The sequence below is a fragment of the Aricia agestis genome, chromosome 11 (genome assembly GCF_905147365.1).
Source record: "Aricia agestis chromosome 11, ilAriAges1.1, whole genome shotgun sequence".
Lineage (NCBI taxonomy): Eukaryota > Metazoa > Arthropoda > Insecta > Lepidoptera > Lycaenidae > Aricia > Aricia agestis.
In genome coordinates, this window is record NC_056416.1 from 10,778,093 (window position 1) to 10,785,851 (window position 7,759).

Genomic DNA, 7,759 nt, shown 5'->3' on the forward strand with positions numbered 1-7,759 from the left:
ACTGAGGAGTTTTATTTACAGATGGATCTAGAAGTTATCAATATATTATAGATTGGTAATTAATATTTCCCCGTAACTTGAGATTCAGGTAGAGGTAGATATAGTTCTGCTAAATAAACCTGTAAAGGAACATAATCTATTACTTATAAGTACTAAAAGTAAAAATATTTATTATGTCTATGCAATATGCATGTTTATATTCATATGTTATGTACTTTAAACTCGTCTCATATGCAAAATCTAATCATAACTTTATCTACTCCTACGTAACGGATATCATAATTTTAAGTAGAGTGTTTGCAACATTTGATTGTAGGTGTGTTCTCGTATCGATCGATACGAGATAAAGATAATGGCTAACACTATGATAACTCCCTCTAATGCTAAGTATTCACATATTATTACGATTTAGCTCGATCGAGCAATAACGTCGAGCAAAACCCGCGGCTCGGGATTTCGTCCACACATTCAGCATCGCTCGATAGTTTTATTCTAAATCGATATCGAATCCATCGAACCGGCTCGATGCAGGCCTTCGAGCTGTGAGATTTGCGGTCCACACAGTAATTATTACTCGATTTGGAGTAAAACTATCGAGCAAAACCGCATGTGAGTACTTAGCATAATACGGAGTGCCGATAGTAATAGGCTAATCGCAGGGTTTTATACATTATAATATATATTACTAGATGTTGCTCGCGACTTCGTCCACGTTAACGCTGCATTAAATGATAAAGATGGATAATTTTCCCCGTTTTTCCACACTTTATACCGATTTTTCGCTGCTATTAGTAACAGCGTGATGTAATATTTTAGTCAAAGGAAGGCCCCTCGTTAAAAGGACTACCCAACACAAAAATATTTTTCATTTGGAACAAGTAGCTTCTGATATTAGCACGTTTAAACCAACAAATTCTTTAGCTTTATAATATTAGTATAGATACAGAGAGATAATAATTATGTAATTAACGTTTTGAGACTCTCAGGAGTCAGGATGCTGCGAGTACAACGCGAACGGCGTCCTGACACCAGACTGACAAAATAATACCAGCTATCAGCTATAAGATACTTGGATGACACTGACAAGAGTGTGTAGGTCTGAAACATCAGCCTCTTGAGGTAGGTGGCTATTTCCAATCCTTGCCGCATGGGACCGAAAATGGAAAAATGTTAAATAAAATGCTGCTTAATGCTACTTGATTAAAACTAACCTAGGTCTTATAGGCTCAGGCGGCGGTCTCTTTCTGTGAAACCGTCCTTTCGCAGAAAGAGGCCGCGGAGCGGAACAGAGAGGATGATGCATTCTCCGTTCCGCTCCGCCGGCGTAGGACGGGAGCGCGGATGCGTCGCTATGCGAACCTCCAATAACTTCCGTCCCACGGGGCTCCGGGTCAGGATGGGAACCTATCCGGCTTAGGTAGTCCCGGCACCGAGGGGAACGCTTTAGTTTGCCGGAGCGTTCCCTAACTTTGGTGGAAGTCCGGTCCCTTGAGGTAGACCGGCCGGTCGTGGAGGGAGTCCTGTGTTAGACAGATCCAGGATATCCCTCCGTATACGGCTGAAGGCAACCGCAGGTGGTTTTAGTGGGTAAGCCCGATGTCGGGAGTCCCACATACCCCTGGGGTGCTTCAGATAAACTGAGGCACATCCCCAACCCGGGGCACCCATAAAGGGTTTCCCCTGCGCACCAAAAAAAAGTCTTATAGGTTATAGGTTCAATTTTCTACCGCCGCGCCGCTGCTTTGTAGTGGCGTAGAGCTAAATGAAACCTATACAGTATACATCTAACCTACTAATAAAATGGCATTTTGTTTTAGGTTTTGTCGGTCGCGGTTGCGATCGGATCCTGGGCTCCTCCTCATTCCAGATATTCTAAATTGGAATAGGCAGCAAATCTGTCAATTCAATATTATGTATCTTTCTTGTGTAGTAATTAAAGATCTATATTGAATGGCTCCTTTAAACATACTTCGCATCGCCACGTCACGTTGCAATTATTTTTTTGAACTGCGGGGCTAAAATGGTCGCTTTGGAGAGTCATATATTGAATCATAATATGATTCATTTTTAAACTCCACTTTGCGTGCAATTCATATAGTGATCCGCTTCGATTAATGATTGGTCGCCGCGCGCGAGCGCCGCGCGAGAGACCAATCATTAATCTAAGTGAATCACAATATGAATTGCACGCAAAGTGGAGTTTAAAAATGAATCATATTATTATGATTAATTATATGATTCTACAAAGCGGCCATTTTAGCCCCGCTGATCCGTATTAAATAATTATTTGTAGTATTAAGTATAAGTATTTAATTATTTAAAATGACAACTGATTGCGGAGCTAATTTTAGCTTCGCGCCAAAACAGTCTTGCAGGATTTAGGTGTTGTAAAACACAAGGAGTCAGAAATAGAAACAAACACAGTCTTAAACGCCACTCAAGTGTCAGTTTTGTCCAATAAGTGTTCTCTACAACGGCGGCGGAATATTCAGGAATTGTGTCATAATTGGTATCGTATTTCAGGGTTCAGTAAACCGTGACCAAGTTAAAAATATAGCTCTCTTTAGTAGAAGTGGAGTTAGTCTCCACGTTCTATATTTCACCTGACTCTATGACTGTAATCATCGTTTTTTGTTGCTTATTTGATTTTTTTTTATGAAATATAAAAATATATAATCGCCCATGGACACTCGCAGCATCAGAAGAGCTGCAGGTGCGTTGCCGGCCTTTTTAGAGGGAATAAGGTAATAGGGAAGGGTAGGTATGGGAAGGGAAGGGAATAGGAGAGGGTAGTGAAGGGAATAGGTTAGGGGATTGGGTCTCCGGTAAACTCACTCACTCGGCGAAACACAGCGCAAGCGCTGTTTCTCGCCGATTTTCTGTGAAAACGTGGTATTTCTCCGGTCGAGCCGGCCCATTCGTGCCGAAGCATGGCTCTCCCACGTTTACTGAAGCATGGCTCCCCCACGTTTACGTGATTACTGATTAACAATAATTTATTGTTACTTACATTGGCGTATACTAGATACACATGGGCCCATCGATGCTGAATTGGTTATTCTTCAGATTACGAATAATCTTTCGTCCGAGCGTGTGACCGGTACCTACTTTGTGGATTCCAAATTTCAATCCACTAGAAATCACTGGATAGGCTTCTAAGATGATAAACCTCAAAATACGTAATAATTCCCCCAATCAATCAAGCCTTTGCGACACTTTTTGCATTGCCATATCTTTTACCTATTATACCTATTCGTTCATAACACGATCCAGATAAGTTTTCCGATACAGGCATGAACGCGGAACGTCATAAAACAATTTATCCTCCAAAGAGGCTTGAATAAAACAAACCTTCGTAGATAAATAACACTTCAAAAGCTATTAGCAACAGGCTGTAATTTGCGCAGCTCTCGTAGACATTGTCTATCTTCGGCTCTCGTTAGTTTTGTTTATTTTCTTCATTGTTTAGTTTTCTATATAATAACACTATATATAGCAGAAATTAGTTTATCGCGTTATATATTTTTCAAAGATAGACACAATATATTGGTATTAATAATAAAATTACTAGTAAATGTATAGCAATTAATAAAGAGACATAGATGAACTTTAAATTTTCTATTACAAGCAGTTTGCACGGAGTTTACTTATGACAAATAAGTAGGATCATACATACTCGTATAGGTATTCTTGCTGTAGTGAAATCAAATTGATAGTTAACTATGATAGTAGTTACATAAAATATTTGTGTATAGTTATATCTATTACGTATAGTATTTATCATGGCAAAATTACAATTTTTCTGCATGATACAGGAATGAAAACTTATAAAATAATAACAAGTCAATAAATTCCACGTGAATACATTGACTGTCGCAAAAATATTAATTAGTTACTTTGCGAGAGTAGCTTGAAATTTTAATTAGTATAAGCGGATTTCTTTGTTGGTTCTTTTTTTTATTCAGGGTCCATTTGGACTGGACATTCTGACCCAATAACTCGTGAATTATTGTAAAAGCTTTTGTGAAGCGACCCCGGGCCGCTGCGAATTGAAAGGTCTGTGAGGTCAAGTGCGATTGTTGCTAATTTATGTGATTTTGAAAACGTTGTAGGCATTGCTATTTTTCTATAGTAGCCATCCGAACGATTTTTCAGCCAAAAAAAAAACGGACGTTCGTCCTTTCTTAAAACCGAACTTTCGGTCGGTCTCAATTTTCTATAAGTACCTTAATCTTTGTACCTACATTTAGGTTCCATAGATGTCATAGTTGTATATTGTTTTGTTCTTGTTTGTAAATCCACCATTCTAACGTATGAGACGAAGCCAAAATACTGCATAAACTACAACGGCGCGCGGCGGTATAAACAGTGTGGATCTTAAATATTTAAAAAAAATCGGCCAAGTGCGAGTCAAACTCGCGCACGAATGGTTTCGTACCGATACAGAGCAAAAATGGGCTGAAAATTGTGTTTTTTTGTATGGGAGCCACCCTTAAATTTTTATTTTATTTTAATATTATAAGTACACATATAAAAAAAGAATGTGTGAAAAATTCAAGTGCCCTACCTCTTGCGATTATCGACATAGAGCAAAAAAGGCCGAAAAAATCACGTTTGTTGTATGGGAGCCCCCTTAAATATTCATTTTGTTTTGTTTTTAGTATTTGTTGTTATAGCGGCAATAGATATACACAATCTGTGAAAATTTCAGAAGTCTCGTATAGCGGTTCTTGAGATACAACTTGGAGACATACAGACGGACAAACAACGAAGTCTTAGTAATAGGGTCCCGTTTTTACCCTTTGGTTACGGAACCCTAAAAATATTACAAGACATGACATTGATCATATTGACCATAGGGGTAAATACAATGCCAATTGCAATATATTTATGATAAATCGGTCGGACAAGACGACATTCTGAATTTACATTTATATAATCTTTTGACAAAAATTCTGGGTATTCCTGAAATATATTTTGAGGAGGAAAGTCGTAAAATAAATAACGTGATATTTGATGGGATATTCCAAGAATATAATTTGCTTTTAGTACAATAATGAATTATTTGCTTTTCTTTATCAAGACTGTATTATAAATAATCCTATAATTGCGTCTGTAATAAACATTGTTACTGTTTGCTGAGGAATTTATATTACTTAAATACTTAGTTTATGTTGCACAATACACTGTATACTCGTACTTGTATATTGTATATTGTGGCTTTACACGAGCATCCATTTAGAATGACTGCACCAAGACTGCACTCCCTTACCCTCAAAATTTGAGGCTGTAATCGTGCCGTGGTTTACACAACGAATAATAAAAAATATCCACAGCCGAACATATAACCTCCTCCTTTTTGGAAGTCAGTTAAAAACTAAGGAAACGTAACTCCCATACTTCAATCGTTTGGAATTTGGTTCTCAGGGTTATTTTCGCACATTATTCAAATTGACAAAAACTAGATCAAAATTGGTCCACCCGTTTGGATGCTACGATGCCACAGACAGACAGACGGACAGACAGACAGACACGTCAAACTTATAACACCCTCTTTTTGGTCGGGGGTTAAAAATAACGCCGTTGACAATGATTGTCGCTTCTATAATTACACAAAATTCTTGCATATATTCGGGTCTTTTTGCATAAAGTACGCTGTATGCATGTATTCGGGTCACATTTTGTAGAACCGGAACAAATTTTTGACACAGTTACTCTTTCTCAGTTTTTTATATTTGTGGGGTTTACATGGTTTACACTACAAAACGAGACCCAGAAATTCTACTAAGTACTTACTTAATTTCTGCGTAACTTTGGGAGAGGCCTGCCCAGCAGGGGAAAGCATAGACTCTCTTTACTTCTAAAATCTGTGGGCTCTCTTAAAAAATCTGCAACAATTTTGTATACCTACCAAACGTTATACTAAATTATTTAACGTTAATTAATTAAACGTTATATTCATTGTCACATTTATATTTTTTTTATGTTTCTTGTGGTTTGAACAAGCACTTATAGAATGGTCGTGCTCTTATAATTCTAAGCATAACATAGTGGATTAATATCCTACGCTATATAGATTCATATCAGCCAGCTTGTCTAAAAAAATAGAAAAGGGTGCGTGATTCGACAATATGACGTCCACATCCATAATGTTATTCCTTTTCAGTGCTATAAAATGCAGAGGCTCTGTTCCGGCACTCATCATAAAGCAATTTGAACTGGTGCGTACAAACTTATTTTGAAAGTACGAAGGAGGAAGATAGCTACCGAAAAAGTTTCCATTGTTATACCGCTTAACTTTCAGAGTAATTCCCTAAACTAATTAGTTAATATTGGGAATAATATTGGGAGGAAGGTTTTGTTTGTTTGCATAGAATAGAACTAGGAAACTAATTGTCAGATTTTTAACCGAATTCCAAAAAGGAGGAGGTTATATTATGTTCGGCTGTGGATATTTTTATATGCCGCAGATGTGAGGAGTAGAATTTATGGTTCCTGTGGCAAACTGCATTTAGCGGAGCTACGGGCTACGGCCAGTACCAATTACAAGTATTGTCAAAGCGTAGTAATCTTAATTATTATAAGACTGGCATAATTTAATACAATAGTTATGTCCACACTGTGCACTTTCATCTTCAATTTTCGTCATCAACATCAACATATTGGCGCATTCAATAATTGAATGCGTCAAGAAACGCAACGCCAATATTGTCATTTTTGAAGTTTTGGATACGGTCAGAGGGCATGCGTCGCGGGCATGCCTCACGTTCGCTGTTGACTGCGCTATAACGCATGCCCTTGACGAACAGAAAAAGGCACAGTGTAGACAAAGCCATTATGCAACTGATTGCAATAATTAAAAAAGATTGTTAGTTTCAGAAAATATTAAAATATAAGTTGCTTATTTACGTATCAACACAATACACATTCAAAATATAAGCACCTCTTTTTCGTATATCGGTAAATAGCGTTACCTACCCAGTGATTTTTCTTAATGAATAAAATTTTAAATCTGTCTGTGGGATTTAAGTAATTGTAGTCTTATTAAATGTAGGTTATCATTGATAAAATATTTGAATAGGTGTCCCAGATAATACTTTTGGGCATGTATTTAGAAATTAGATTACACTATGAATTTAGGCTTTGTCCTATCAAAGGTTCTCAAAAATATTGTTTTACTGTTAGAGATCTGAAAAGAAAATACGTCAATTTGTCTATTATGTAGGTCAGTGTTTTTCAACTTCTTATGGGGTCGTCATTATAATAATATATTTTAAATTTTGTTCCTTTATTAAAATTTAAAACAAAATAAAAAACGGCCTTTATTTTATGTTTAAAATTTTATCATTCTCCTCTATTTATCGTAAAATGAAAATGAACGTATATATACGAAAATAAAACCAATGGAGTCCAAAATTTAAATCTCATCTTTATGGGGTACGTCTTCATCAAGGAACCAAGAAAAAGGGAAGGTGGATAGACAATTTATCCATTGTACTAATGAATGGGATACCTTAGCAAATCCATCTAATCAGTGTTTAGTGTGTCCCAGGTCAGGTTTTATATCATGGATTTTACGGTACATATCAACCAATTGTATTTGGACTGGATTACCAGCTCAAAAATAGTTTATTTCAAATACTGTTGTAAATAATGAAATAGTAATACAAAACCCAGATGGGTCCCCAACCATTTGAGAATTTCTGCTATAGATAATAAGTACTAAGTAGGAGAAAGACAGATATTTTTTTTGTTATTG